Source organism: Manis javanica, chromosome 1, assembly GCF_040802235.1.
Source record: "Manis javanica isolate MJ-LG chromosome 1, MJ_LKY, whole genome shotgun sequence".
Taxonomy (NCBI): domain Eukaryota; kingdom Metazoa; phylum Chordata; class Mammalia; order Pholidota; family Manidae; genus Manis; species Manis javanica.
Genome location: NC_133156.1, coordinates 142,808,139 through 142,824,207, shown reverse-complemented (window position 1 = coordinate 142,824,207; position 16,069 = coordinate 142,808,139). Strand labels below are relative to the sequence as shown.

The 16,069-nt window shown below is 45.5% G+C and overlaps 1 protein-coding gene across 6 annotated transcripts in view; it reads right to left on the bottom strand.

Moving 5' to 3' along the window:
- The window catches only part of CTNND2 (catenin delta 2), a 925,492-nt gene that overhangs the window by 24,824 nt on the left and 884,599 nt on the right, over positions 1-16,069 (bottom strand). The window lies entirely within an intron of this gene.

Genomic DNA, 16,069 nt, shown 5'->3' with positions numbered 1-16,069 from the left:
GGGGAGGCAGAGTGATTCTTCACCTCCTGACATTTCCACATTCCAAGCACTTGAGTTTGCAAAACATTTCTACCACCTGTCAAAAGAGACCGTGGAGCTCTGCTCCATCAGCAGGTTAACCGAGATGAATGTGGATTGAGACCCACCTTCCTGCTCCCTGCAGACAGCCTGACATGGGGAGGGCCTGCTTTTAGGGCTTGCTTTCCTGCCTGAATGTTGAATAAATGGTCCTTTTGCAAACCTGCTTTGGCTAGAAGTTTTTATTTAGATTAATATATGATGCTCAGGATGTTAGATGACCCTGAAACTATCTATTCTTTACCCATTTGGTTCCAGCTCTCTCTAGCCCTCTTTTCAACTGCCTCGAGGTCTTCCAAAGCTGTTTTGTTCCCAGGACCAACCTGTTAGCAATCAGAATTGAGCAGCCCCCTCCCACTGAGTCTCCCTTATATTATTTCACACCCCCTTCTCTGCCACAAAAGCCCATCCCTGCCTGCTCAACGCCTTCAGCAAGGTCACTGAGGATTCATGCCTCCACTTGTATGATCTTGGGTTCACCCCAGAAATCATATCTTTCAATTTACAATATACTCAAAAATGCATCCTATCAATTATTCCTTTGTTAAGCCTTCTAATATATAGTTAATATTTGAAAACTACATCTACTATTTTTCATTGTAAAAGTGATATAAATACATTATGGACCCTCTTGTGAATTTAGAAGGTATAAAGAAAAAAAAATAGCAATCATTTCACTCCCTCACCCCCTCCAGAGAATGCCTGTTAACATGTCACAGTATTTGTTTCCAGTCTTTTTTCTTTATTTAATTCAATTTATTTGTCTCAGAGTAATATGTCAAATAGTACCGACATTGCAGCAAAGAAAAGCAGACCCCTGCCTGGACCTCAGTTACTGCTTCACAGAGGCAACTATTTTCAAGTCTTTTAGCTTTTTCTTTCTCTGATAGTATTTAGACTTTGAAGAGACCCTATGTTCGATAGAGCATCATTGCACACATAAATAGATTAATGTTAATGAAGAACAAATCCACGTGCATTTCAGTCTTTGTGTCTTTGTTTATCTAGTTCTCATTCTGTTTGACTGGTAGGATAAAGCCACGATTAGATACACTGTTCTAAAAGGTACTGCTTAGCAGTTCTTGAGTACTTACTACAAAATTCTCTCAACAATTCCACGGCTGGATCCTACTGTTATGTCCATTTTACAGAGAAGGAACCTGAGCCTCAGAGAGTTACTGGGCCACCCAAAGTCAAATAGCGAGCAAGCAAAGAAACACACAAGTAGTAAAATGGGGCATACTGGCAAGTTCTTGAGGGGAAACAAAAAGCAAAGTTAGGGAACCACGGGAAGTGGGTCGGGGGAGCTGGTGTTGCTGGTTTATGGGGTGTGGACGGGCAAGTGCTCTGGGAACAGTTAACAATGCAGGGACCTGGAGGACAAGGAACCAGACTTGAAGACGCAGGTCGGGGTTTCCCGGCCAAGGGGAAAGAAGATGCGAAGATGGGTGGTCCCTGTGCCTGAGGAGGACTGGGCAGGGGGGGCCAGGAAGAATCCTCCTGAGAGTCTAGGACAGTTTGGGGAGAGCAGCATAGAAGCAGAGAGACCACTCCAGAAGTTATTCCACTGGAGAGGGGCAGAGGTGACCCTGGTTTGGATGGGGCTGGTGGTGAGCAAAGGGTGGGGCTACTGGTGAGCAAGGGGAGGATCTGGTGTCTGTGCTGGAGGGTTTGCTGGTGACTTGGCTATTGGGTGTGGGAGAAGAATCAAGCTTTGCCCCTCTGCTTCTGGTGTGAACCACAGGGGAATGGAGGTGTCATTTATGGAGACAGGGAGCACTGGGAGAGAAGTGGCCTTAAGCTGGCGGGATCAATACTACCGTTTGGACGGGTTGGGCTGCAGATGCCTGTTGGACATGAAAAGAAAGAGGGAAAAAAGCAGGATCTGCAAGTCAGATTTCAGGAGCAATGTCAGGGCTGGAGATACAATTCTGGAGTTCATCATCAGATAGGATTTATGGCAAAGAGACTGGACAGAAACCATGCATGTGATGCAAGTAAAGGAAAGCAGAAGACACAGGGCTGAGCCCTGGACACGCCAGTACAGAGGGTGAAGACTGAGAGCAGACTGAAGCTTAGAGTGAGCTGGAGGAGCACCAGGGGGGTGTGAGGCCAGCCAGGATGAGGGGACAGAATGCAGAAAGCAGGAGGGGACCAGCTAGATAATGATGAGGACCAAGAACTAACCATCATCCTCGGGAAGGCGGGAGGCATCAGGACTGGGACAAAAGTATATTGTTTGGGCAGGTGGTAAATGTCTAACTCAGGTGGGCTCAAAAGATGATGAGAATCGTTGGGAAGGAAATGGTAAATTCAGACAGCGTTGGGAAAGTGTTACAGGGGAGCAGAGAAATGGGTCTCGAGGAGACTGAGTGGCCAAGAGATGTGTCACTGTGTCACCTGGAAGAGAGTGAGCATTTAGTACGCTGCTGGGATGACTGAGCATAGAGAGAGGAGCTGGTGGCAGGAGAGGAATGGAGAAACTGCAGGAGGAAAGTTCTTTAGAAGGGAGGGGTGGGAGGACTCGGGGAACAGCGGGCTCACCGGCCAGGGGAGAGGAGGGAGCACAACGGTGGCCGAGGCGATGCTGTGAGAAGACCGTGGGGCTGCGGCATGTTCTCAGGGTGTGGCGGGTGGTGAGGTATCTGCGGACAGTGAGAAAGGGCTGGAGTGCAGAGAAGAGCAGCGCTGACAGTGAGCGAAGGGAGGAGAGAGGGAAGAAGAGTGGGGGAAGAGGAGAAGGGGTGAAACGGCTGAGGTAAGTGGGCAGCAGGCTGATGATGGCCAGGAGGCTGGGAGGCCAGGTGCTGAGGAATGACGGGCAGCTTATGGCAAGAACTCAGATGGCTGCATGCTTTTCTCCAGCCACATTCAGCTGCCCTGGGAAAGTGTGGGAGTAGATGGAATGGATGGGGTTGGTCAGGAGAGTAACTTGGAAGGAGACAGGGATAAAGAGCACAGAGGCCACGTCATGGAAGCACCTGGGATCTGAGCAGGGAAAGAGGAAAGTCAAGCTGTTGGGGAGGCAGTGGAGAATGGAAACTAGTCAGTGGATTGGAGATGCTAAAAGGGTCACAGACTGTTGGAGGGGGGGTATTTCACAGATGCCAGGGGGGTTCTTGAGGGAGGGGAGGGGAAAAGTTTCTGGAAAGAGCAGTGAGGTGCAAGACTACCTACCCCAACTCCAAGCCTAGTGGCGTGGGGGAGGGGAAGGGGAAAGGAACTGGGCACCGCTTGAGAGGGCTGCAGGGGGCGGGTGCGGGCAGCAGGAACTTGGGGACAGCCCAGTGTCCCAGCAGGAATGTTGAGAAACAGAGGAGGCAGTATGCATGCAGGGGGTTGCTGGTAGAGCCCATGGACGGGGACAGTGGGAAAGGAATGGGGGTGGGTAGGGGAAAGGTGGACTATCAGGGCAGAGGGCTGGCCAGTCAGCCAGAAACAATGGGTGACCCTGAAGTCTCGAGCAATTGGTGGTGACTCAGGTAATGGGGCATGGAGGGCATATGGCACAATCGTCCTTGGGGAAAGGTGGGTGTGTGTGTTGCGGTGAGGGGCAGGAGTCGGGGCAGAGAGAGGCAATGTCTGCGCATTTCCCTTAAATCCTCCTGAGGGGGTGGCCAGGGTAGGGAAGCAGTCTTACAAAGGCACGTTCAGGATGGAAAGTATTTCAAAAGTGTATGCACCCCTTACTCACACATGGGAACAATGTAAAAAATTGTTTAAAAAGGACATTCCTTTCTTTTGAAAGGAATGCTTTGATGACAGCAAAAATCCTTAAAATCCAGCAAAGAGAGGCAGATCATTTTGTTTGTCTCTTGCAATTTAGAAGATATACTCTGGGATTCTGAGTGGTGGCTGAGGAAATTGCTTTCATTAAAAACCTTGGCTTCTTTGGTCTTGAATAAATAATACTCTAATAATAAGTAATAATATTCATTAAAGGTAAGCAAGGTATTTCACAATAAGAATATTGGCTAATATTTGGTATGTTCTAAGACCTAAGAGGACACTACACATAAATGTGGCTCAATTCTAGGTTTGGTTTTACCTGGCCAGACGGCAATGCGTTACTCAGCATTTCCCTCCCACACAACTGACTGGATACGTGTTTGTGCAGCAGTTCAGGCTTCATGATGCTTAGAGTACACTGGGACCATGTAAGTACTTACATCTCTGGAAATGTCCAGGAAGTGGATGTAATAATAAAACTGTTTCCAAAGGAAGGAATTATTACAAGGCTGCACCAAAAAAAAAAAGGCTTTCAAATTCTTCATGAGACCCAGTTCTGAGAATGAGAGAGTACAACAGATATGTGACCTTGCAGGTAATTTGTCCGTGGCTGATGGGCTTACCAGGTACCCAAGGATGCCACCCTAGTCCCACTCTTCACATATGGCCAGTGATGGTGTGCATGTGTGCACAGTAACCGCAGCTTGGGAGCCCCTGCAGGAGCCGGCGGAGGTGACCTGGTTCCCACTCCATCTCCGTCCTCCCTCTCGTTCACTGATGCAGAGTGAAAGGTGTGGTGACCGAAGCATAGAACGCCAACATTGCTGCTTTCAACAGTGCCTAGATGGCACCTCAGCTTTAATCCTGATGAGACACCCTTCCAAACGTCATGGGAAACAGTGACTTGGGGTGCCGGCGGTCAGGGTATAGCTCAGGCAATGCTCATCTGGTTATGCCGAGCAATTAATTTCCTCGAGGATAAATCTCATGACCCTCCACATTGTTTACTGTATTAAGTTTTTAGTCATTCAACTGAAAAAAAATATTTTGTTTTCCAAGGAGAAGGGAAATGAAGATGTATTTTCTTTGGGGAAGTTACTGCTAAGCTATCATTCCTTCTATCACCTAGTCATGTACATGCTCGTTACGCACCAGCTTGCCACCAATTTATTATTCATTTACTTCATACTGTCACTCAGAAAAGCTTGAAAGTACTTAAATAAACACATACAACTTGGGCATGCAACTATTAAATCATTATTTGCCTCTTCCATCACTATTTTTTTCTTCTGAAAATTTTAACTCACTGACGACTAGAAACTTACTCCTGAATTCTCTTCTTTTGGGTACTTAACCATGATTCCCCCTCCCATTATTTCTCTGGCTTCTAGGGGTCAGATAAGAAAGCTCAGGGGCAAAAACAGAATGAAGATGAGCCATAGTAACTAGGGAAGGGCCGCTAATCCATAATACGAATGATAAGGAATTCTTTCTGTGTCTGTAGTTCACCTCCAGCAGAACGACAGAGATGTTGCGCCCTTCAGCCCAAGACCCAGCCAAGCTGTCAAAAAATGTGATATGACATCTGTGCCTCAAATTGGCTTTTATTTTTAACACATTAATCTTAACACTGGAGGCTGTTAAATTGTTCCAAGTATATAGAGATAGAAATCCAAAAGAGGAGTTCAAAGTCATTGAACTTTAAATTGCCACCAGGAATAATCTGATTTTCTTTATCTTATCCTTTACCGTCCTTCTAGTTCTAGCTTCTGTGTGGAAGTTCCTGGTACATTTCCTTATGAAATTATATTATTCTCCAAAGCCACCATCATCTGCATCCATACTTTCAACAGTCCAGAGTGCACGAGAACCAACGAAACATTATTCACAGCCTTGCAGCCACTGGTCTTCATGGTGCGTCTGCAAGGTGGTCACTCTAGTTCCCAAGTATCTTCCCCTTAAGTATTTTGAGGTTCCTGAACTTATGACAATCTCTACTTTAAAAATGACCATCTTGTAAACATCTCCAAGAAGTCTGTGTTACTGGAGAGACCTCTACTAACAGAGATGAGATGAAGGCACCGAGTAGCTTGCAGACTGGTCTACACGAGGTTTATACAACACACACTTGCCCCACAGCTTCTTCTGGAGATTGTGCAGGACATGCAACTCTGATCAGCACAAGAATTTGTTCAGTTTGTGTGTAAAGGGTGAGCCTGAGCTGGTTGTCAAGGCTCCAGCTGCTTTCCCATTCCTCTCTCTGTCGACAGAGGGGTAGGATCAGAAAGCTGTCAGGAGCCAGCCCAACTCTCCCAGTGTCTGGTAGTATTGCAATTATCAATAAGCACGGTCTCAATTTCTTTTCCATAAGTTAGGGGCAAAATGGGTCAATCAGTTTGGAAATTTTTAAAAACAGTAATGCCTGGGCTCAGGCCCTGAAATTCTGTTTGAATTGCTTGGAGTAGGGACTGGCATTGGTGTTTTTCAAAAGCCCCCAGATGATGCTAATGAAAAGCATGATGTTGGACCAGTGCCTTGAACTTTCTATCATAGCTGGTAGGGATACCAGGGGTAGGGAATAATTTTAGCACTAAATCCTAGGAGCCCTTAAGTCTCTGCTTCCACTGGGAATGTCAGGTAAGGCCTTTCTGAGGTTGGCTTTTACAGAAACAAAAATGTCAGAGCACAGAGTGCCACACACACGCTGAACTCCAGTTATACCTGATGACCAGCATTCATTGGCTGCAGGATTCAGTTTCACATCTGCGCCTTTGACAAGGCAGTTCCAGCACCTTCTACAGCACCTTCCCTCTTGCCGCTCATCAAATCTTACTCATTCTGCCCAGTTCTGTGTTGGGCAAATAGGAGGCAGGCAGTACATGTTCATTAAATCACTACTGCTAAATGCATTATGCCTCTGAGGTTTGGGGGAGCTTTGAGTATGCTCCTCTACTTTTTTTTCCCTGTTACAAACAAAATGCTTTGACAACATACTATAGACTGTGACAAATTCTGTCTGTTTACCTGGCTGTGAGGCAGGAGTGGGCCTTGTTTATTTCTGAAATCCTGGATTCTAGCCTAGTACCTGTGACACTGAGGCACCTAATAGATGGCAGTTAGATTTGATGATTTAGGGTGACTGCATTAGTTACTATGAAATGAATGATATCTGATGTTACAAGTTAGCCTCTTAGTTATGACTGTATTGTTCTATAACAAATGGGGATTATCAGAACCTTATGATTGCCTTTTAGCTTAGAGCAACCTCGTCAGTATCCTCTTCTGCTGTTGGTATATCTGCCTTTTATGGCATACTTACCACCAGGCTGAAGGTAGTGTTAGTTGAGGTACAACTGTACCTAAAAAAAAAAAAGGCTTATGGCTTGCCTATTTTAAATGGCAATTTTCTCACCTGCTGATGTTTCAATGTGAGAGATATGAAATTGCCTCCTCTTTAACCAGTCTAGTTATAATTTGGAAGCATCACTGTGCTTTCCCCATCTGGCCGTGGCCTGGGGCTGGCTCGGTTCCGTGCTCTCCGAGCACGTACTCCGTCCACCCCCACCTTCGTGTCTGCTGCTCCCGGTGTCCCACAGCTCAGAGAACACCAGCAGCCACCTTCACCAAATGTACCCAGTGCCCTACACACAAATCCCTAGGTGAGCCAGGAAAAAAGGAAGGGAGTGAGTGCACCACATCCCTCATTAGATGGGCTCCAGTTTCTTTCAGGGTTGGGTACAGGAGACTCCTACCCGCTGCTGGAATGTGCCCACTAGATGGAAAGGGCTGGCTTCCGCAAGGGTCTCCTGTGGAACAAGACTAGGCAGGGCCACTGATGAGTGGGTCAGTGTTCCAGAAAGGTACAGGGGGCAGGGCATGCCAACAGAGGGTGTGGAGGGCATCCTGGTGCCATGCGGTGAAAAGGAACTGTCTGGGAGTGTCCTTAGACTTCCGCCTCCCGTGACTGCCACAGAGCAGCCTGTCACTGCCAGCTGAGCAGTGAGGGGACCCCTGCCCCCCAAGAGCTGTATCAGAGAGGGACAGAGGAGGAGGACAGGGAATTTGGGAGACAGGCTGCTCACTCTATATAATCAAGAGCTTAGAGAGAAGGTGGAGAGGAAGAGTAAACATCTCAGGGGCTGTTTAGAGGATCTGGCGATGAAGGAAGGAGAAAAGGGGTGAAATACCAAGTCCTCATTAAAGTGCTTCAGGAGATGAGTTTAGCTGTGAGCAGAATTTTACGTCCCTGGCGTTGTGATCTCTGACCTCTGACCCTTTAGAGATGAGACAGCATGAGGGATTCCCACAGCTACGATGGGAAGCTGCACAGCATTGTTCCCATGCACAGTTCTACTTCCATAGTGGGTTTGGAGGTTTTATCTTCTGTACTTAGAATTTAGATTTAACAAAGCTTTTCTAATGATAAGTGGTACCTCTGACTTGGACAAAATCTTCAAGAAATAATTAACCTTGAAATTGGAGAATAGTTGTTATTTCCGCTGAAGGTATCAGGTGGAATCCCAAATAGATACCAGACACTGTTGGCCAGTATATGGTTAGTGGCATTCGTCCTCCCTTTGGAAAACTGCTCTGGAACTTCTTAATCTGATAAGATGATGTTAGTTGGTCTCTAAACAAGGATTTCTCAGTAGGCCCACAGAGACTATTTCAACAAATCCAAGTTTTTTGTGTTAGTTGTCCTTGAAGGCTCTCAGCCCATAAGGCTTGTCAATTCTAATTTGCTTTGAGTGACTTGAGCTATAAAGGAAGTGTGGTGAAAAGCCTCTGGACTTTTAGCAATGCACCTCCCTTCACTCATTCAAACTAGAACACTTACAGCTTATTACTTGCATTTACTAACAGGCCTTCTACATCAGGAACCTATTTTTCAAATGATAGTCACAACATGAGTTGTGGCTATCTTAGGAAAAAGGTAACCCTCTAAGACATTATTGCTCACTTGCAAAAAACTTGATTGCCCAAATTTGTGTCAGTGTTCCCACCATTCTTAAGTGGAAGAAACCTATTAATGTAATCACCTGAAGCAGAGAAAGAAAAGATCCCACATGAGTGGTAATTATACATATATCCTCCTTATTTCAATTAAAGGTATTACATAGGAAAGATGGAATAGAATATTCATAGTCTGTGAGATAGAAGACCAGGCCGTAATTTGCATGTCAATGAAACCTCAGCTTCTCTTTGCTATAATAAAACAAGTTCCATCTCTTTTTAAGGTAAACTGTTTGCTAAAGATTCATTAAAACTAATTCCATCAACAATTCCAAAAGCTATTAGAGTTAAATATTTAAACTAAATCTTAAGGGCCAAAAGGGAGTATTTGCAGTTTAATACAGAAATAAATACCACCTTACATAACAGTTGCTTTCATTAGTTTGTTTCAGCTCCGGTGCTTCTAATGAAATTTAATTAAACCAATTTAGATACTTAGCGGTACAGTATATATAAGGATAAGAATGTTCCCCTGCTATCCGGAAGTTTGCTTTACACCATTTGCTGTAATGAAAGACTTACGTGAGTACATGTTCTCACTAGCCAAAAGAAATCCGAAGAGGAATTTTGCTTTTACAAAATGACAATTACTTCTTCATTTTATGCCATTTTGGTTTTGAAAGGCTTCATAGGGATACTCTACTTTCAGATAGCGGGGAAACTTACACCATCTCTTAAAGCAAATACAAAGTAAATCCAGTTCAGGGATTTGATTTACTGCCATTGACCTAATTCTAAAGAACCAATATCAATGAGCTGAATTGACAAGTTGGAAAGAAATTTATGTAACTGTGTGGAAGAAAGTATACCATTATTAGCTCCCAGTAGTTAAGTGGTACCCACGGAATGCAAAAAACTGCTTGGGAAATTGAAATAAGACCAGCTCAGTCCTCTTGTTTCCCTGGCATCACTTTTGAGACCTTAAAACAAAGATCTGATGTGGATGATCTTTAATGATGCCCTTTGTCTTCCATTTCGTGTTGCAAAGTTAAATTCTAGGTGAAACCAAACAAGGTCCAACCTTTAGGTTGACAAATCCAAAACTTTGGCTTCTAGTATGTAAGTCATTCTGACATTTGAAAAGTCAGGTATTTTACATCTGTACTTTTCAGTTGTCAATAATTCAAAGCTTACCCTGGGTTCAAATCTTGAGGTTTCCACATTGCACCCTACTTGAGAGTGCTGCAGACCATGGAAATAGAAGCAAAGTGCTTGTGCCCTCTGGGTGCTGCTGATGTTCTTCAAGTTGCTCAGGCGACAAAAAAGGAGTCTGAAAACTTCCTCTTTCCTTGTTGAATTGGTCTCTCCATGTAGGACCAAGGATTCATGGATTTGGGACAGTTTTCGTAATTGAAGTCATCTAGAAATTACTGGAGGAGCATTTTCATTTAAGTGAAAGCACTGGGGGACTCTCAAGAATATGGCTTTTACAAAAACTGGCTACAGAGAGTGAAAGGAGGTTTGGTGGTGAACATAACATGAACATTGTAGACATAAGTGTCTTGGAGTTGTGGGGAAAATGGTAGTTCCTATGGCCAGCGTCCTCACATGACCTGAAACTACTTGATGATGTAACTGGCCTGCTGCTCGGCTAGTGCTCCCACACCCGAAGGCAGTGAGCTATTATTGACTGCGTCACTATATAAAGAGCTCTACCCAGTGCTCTGGGAAGAGGCAGAGACAGAGGTGGCTTACAGACCTGCAGACTGCTGGGTGCAGACATGATTCTGGTGCTCAGCCTGTTGCTGGGAGAATAAAGCCAGGTATGAACTCTTTTGACCCAAGAACATTCCATTGTCATTTCTCGGTCTCACCAAATCCATAGTGAACTTGCCTGGGACTGAAACACTCAGGTAAGACAGGAGTCTTTTCTTTTACTTTTCCACTTTGTAATAGAAACTGTTTTGCAGTTAGGCCCATTTCTCAGCTCCCTTGCAGGGACATCTGGCCATGTGACTAAGATTTAGAGTATTTACAAAGGCATGTCCCCCTCTGTAGGAAAGGTATGCCCTCCCCTGCTCCTTTCCCTTCCATCTGCCTGGAATGTGGACAGTTTGAGGGCCAATGTGGAGAGTGCAGGTTGAAAGCAACACTCTAGAGATGGTAAGCATTGAATTGGAAGGATCCAAAATCCCTAATCTAGGAGTCATAAGACAAAACAGTATTAGCACAACAGTACGATCCCTCTCCAGAGTCTATACGATTAGGCTGAGAACTCACCAGAGGGAAGAAGAGGCTGGTGGCGAGGGCTTCCACTGGACTGGGCATTCCCCGTCCTCCCCCTCCTGGGCCTGGAGAGTGGACAACTTACTCAGCTTGACCAGGGGCTCCCTGGAGTGCAGGGGTTACAGGGACTGGTGTCGTTGGTGACATGAACAGGATGATACATACCAGTGTCAGAGGTGAGCTGACCTTGGTGCTCAAGAAGCTTAAATTCAGGCCTGTCCCTGGCATGCGCCCCTACCAGGGCCTGTACTGAACAGTATGTTCGCAGAGTCTTAAACAAGACTTCCAAAACTACCCAAGTCACAGGGGCCCAAAAACAATATCCATCCTGGTCTGTGTGCAGTGGAGGAACAGAAGGTGGAGGATGAGGGAGGGTTCGGAGCAGCCAGAGGAAGCAGGTCCTCAGGAGGGGGGATGGCTCCCCTGGGCAAACCACAGCACCACCCCCTGAGAGAGGGAGCCGGCTCGTCCCCTTCCCTGCCGGAGCCTGGTGGGTGAGCTGGGAGCCTGCAGACAAAGGAGGGGACAGCTTATGTGAGGGGGAGGGAGTGGAGGTGGGAACAGAGAAGAAGCGGGCCACAGGTTTTGCCCAAGCAAATTAATGCTCTTACAGGTGTTGATGCCATCCTGCCTACTGGGATCCACCGAAAAGGGGAGGGGAGTTTGGAATTGCCCAAAGCAAAGGATGCAGATGTACATTAAACCTAGTGAGTTTTCCAGTTCCTGATTCGATCCTTTTTCCCTGCCCTTTGTGCCTGGATATTTTTGCCGGCTTTGACCAAACATGTCACAGGGCAGCAGTGTGAAGGAGTGGAGACACAGAGGAAACATTTTGTTTGGGCACCACTCCACAGGGCTCCCCTGACTGGGGGATCTATCCCAACAACAGCTATAACTTAGTCACTTCTTGTTTAGCGACTGCCACGTGCATCGATTTCCACTTTTGTACAATTGATTTTTGTTTCTGTTTCCATTTGTGCCTCTGTGTTTGGACAGCTATCATATGATGAGTGTCTGAGAATTGTTTCAGAGAGGTCAGGGGACAGCAGGAAAGAAGACCTTATTTGTCGATACAAACATCAACGAGCAAACACCCAGATTTATGGAGGAAGCAGAATTGGAGCTGTGTTTAACTCAGCCTTTTTGTTTTCTACCCCATCTTGACATCAAGTGACTTAGAAAATAAAGAACTTGAGGAGTTGCAATTGTTAAGTCTTGAGGATACAGACTAGGCTTGCTTTAGAATCTGGCCAAAAATCCTTCAGTCCTTCCAGGTGAAGTAGAAATAAAAATAAATTTCTGGTGAGCAATTTCCTTGATAAAATGACAGCTCTACATTCAGTGATTTAATTTATGTCTACGGAGGACTTACTACTTTCCCATCACCATCTTAGATACTTGCAGAGTAAAAATCTATGAATTCCCAAAATGGCAACATGCTAAAGCACCTATTAAAGTATTTCTTGCTCTTCTTACCACAAAGCTTAAAGATCACATTTTTGAATTTTGACCATGTTGGGTTTTCTTCTTGACAACATTTCAAAATATCTTTGTTGTTCTCATTGGAATCCAGTATTGACTTTGAACACCCAGCAGAGGCCGGGGAGGATGGATGATAAGCAGAGCCGTCCAGTACACAGGGGTCAGGCCTACTGACTCAGCCATGGACAGCGGTCACTCCTCCTGGAGAGGTGAAAGACATTAGGAGGACTGTGTCCACTCTCATCCCTTAGGGTTTGGACCTTTGAAGAAGTTTACAGGCAGGTAGCCCTTACCTATCCATAATTACTTATTGATTTCTTGTTTTGTGAGTGCAATGGGGGCAGGAGTCAATGAAATGAATACAACAGCAGTAAGAAAAGGGAGCTCTAGTGTGAGGCAGGCCGTGAAGGGCATGACTGCACTCCTATCAGAGCTCATTATTCACTGGCTGAATGGTACGAGCAACCTGAGAGTCTATCTTCCTGACAATAAAAGGAAGGACACTTAAAGATTAGTTTTATGTTTTGTTTCTCTCAGCCAAATGGCAAGGGTGAATACAATATCTCTATCCAGAGAAATATGACCTTGTTCAGTTAAGCACTCTGAGACATCGGCTCATAGTGCAAGATATTGGGTCTCATGCAGGGGGTGGCAGGGTGGGGGGTGGGCGCTATAGGACCACAGCCGTATAAACAGAGGAGATACAGTCAGTGCGGGAGAATTAGTCTGGTGTGTATCCCTGACAGCTGTCAGTAAGTTTGTTCCTTGCATTTATGAACTAAGGATTTTACCTCACTCATGGGGAGGCTGAGTAGATGCTGTTCATTCTGATGCCCTTTGAATTTCTTGGAGCAAAGTAATGAGCCTCAGGAGCTAAGCTAAATGGAAAAATTATCTCTGCCTACTACACAAAAGGGACTGCCCTAGGCCTCTCATGGTAGCTTTATCGGGTCTGTTTTAAGAGCCCAGCATGTTTTCTCAGCGAACAGCCTGTGGCGAGGCCAGGCAGGGAAGAGCAGAACCTCCTGGCGGGCAGTCTGACCGAGGGGCCAGCCACAGCTCAGGTAGGAATTCATCACCAGAGAGTGAAACAAACATGCAGGCATTCTAGTGCAACTCCCTAAGGAGAGGTTATTTTGCTCCACCGTGACAGTAAACATGAACTTATTTGCATTTTTAATAGTTAAACATTAACATAGTACTATGTAACTATAATTGAAGGAAGATTTTGATCCAAAGCCTAAAAAATATGTGCTAAATCTTGTTCCCAAGCTTACAATTTAAGTGACTGCCATGTAAATAACACCTGAAAGCAAAATGGACCATGTACGTTTTAAAACCAAATGTTACTGAATTTGTGTTCAGGAAGCCCCACAAAATTGCTCTTGGACTAGCGCCTGATGAAGACCAGTGAAACAATGATCTGTGCTGGCTAGAAATGAGATAAACTTCAATTGTCCATGTCATTAAGCTGAGGGTTACACGGAAAGCCTTCACAGACACTGGAGACCAAGGGGGGATTTTAGAAGTCTGGGGAACACAGTCATCAAAGCAGTTCAAGTAAATTAGGACCTGCAATCTAAAAGAAGTTAAACCATTTACTTTTACCAAAGATAGAGATTTATTTCACTTATTTCATTTCCTCCTCACACATAGTAACTGCAGCTTCTTTCAGGGAGCATGTGTTCATATCACATGTAATATACACTTAAGGTAGCTCTTAATTCACAATTTTGCTCACTAGAAGTTGATATTAATTGTCCTAGAGTTGGAGACAAGTTTCATTGCAATTCCATTAAGAAAGGACTGGTAATACAAGTTCAGAATACAAATGCTCCCACAATTAATCTTTGAGCCAAGGGAGAAAATCATTTTCGCAAAAGTACAAATAAATCTTATCTAGATTTAAATATTATAGCACTTATGCCACAGCATTTTAGCTGTAGGTTCAAGCTATTCATGATGCTTTAAAGTCATTCTTTAAAGGGTTGAAGGTGTAGTTTCTTACTCATTTAAAACTAACCTGATCTACAATTATTTCAGATCAATAAGCAATAACCTTAACTCAGGCATGTGGTCAATAAGCCATGGCCTTAATTCAGGCCTGTGGAAGATATCAGGAAGATTTTCAGGGGAGGTGATACAACAATGTGGGGAAAAATGCAGACAATTTAGAGGGGCAGGTAGGGTGGCGGGTGCGGCGGTGGGGGAGTATAGGCAGTGGAATGGCTTCAGAGTCAGGCCAGGGAGGGGACAGTGACCTGGGGACTGGACTTATGTACAGATGGTGGCCAAATGCAGGCAGGGAGCAGGGATGAGCTGGGCAGCCAGGCTGAGGCTGGTCCTAGAAGGCCTCATGGGCTGTGCTGAGATGTTTGGACTCTGTCCTGGCAATGGAAGCCACTGAAAGCTGTGCCTCCAGGAGTAATTTAGTTGGACTTGCTTCTCAGAAAGTTCGCCCCAGCTGCCCTTTGGAGGATGGATGGGAGAGGAGGAAGCCTGAAGGTGGGCAGCCCAGTTAGGAGGCTGGAAATGGTCCAGAGGTTAGAAAACAGCTGTGCCATGCCCCTAGAAAGAAGTGGACGGAGGCCGAAGTCCGGGGCTTTCTGGTGGGTTGGATGCAGATGTGTGAGGGCAAGGAAAGAGCCAGGGATGGATCCTGGGTACTGGCTTGGGTTAGGGTGGGGAGCTGTACTCGTCACTGGTCAGAGGAGCTGAATCCAGGGGAAGGAGGTCTGTTTGGGATCTGATTGCATTTGAGAGGCTGAGGCCACGAGCGCAGGTTACCAAGCACATGGCTAGATACATAAAGGCTCAAGAAACACGTAGGGAGACTTCTGCATGTGGCTCTAACTGAACCCAGGGGAAGAGATACGGACACCCAGGAAGGGCCGAGTGTGAGAGATGAGCAAGACAGAAGCACAGAGCCCTGCAGACATCAATGTTTGAGGAACAACCAGCAAGCCAAGCCTGTAAAGATGGAGAAGCAGCAGTCTGAGAGTCTGAGGTGACTCAGGGCCCAGGGATGTCACAGGGGTCAGGAGAAGACTGTGTGAGTGACGCTATGTTTCTATAACATTTTCAAACTAGAAACATATAGTATCATGCAGGGCTTCTTTCTGGGGAAACACACATGCCATTTACTAAGCCGGGGCTTGAACTCATGTCTTCTCATTCTAATCCTAGATTTTTCAGTGATCCTCAATCTAGCAGTAGTCAGCAGCACACTTGACCTGCCACCACACACAAATTCAGCACTAAAATGGAATAAAAGCATTTGAACCTCTTCTAAAACTACGGCAGCTTTCATGGTTGTTAATGGCCTTCCTATAAAACCTTGTGTAATTTTCTTGATGTAAACTTCTAAACTGTGAGAAGGGGACACTGGAGAGACATCGAGGGACAGGGAGGAGATGGGGTAGGCAAACCAAGGGGAAAGAGAACTGCAGAAATGTAGGTAGGAGTGACTAATGGTGATAATGACAATAAAATGAAATCCTTGAATGCAAACACCCAGCTGCCTGTGGACAGGATGGAAAAG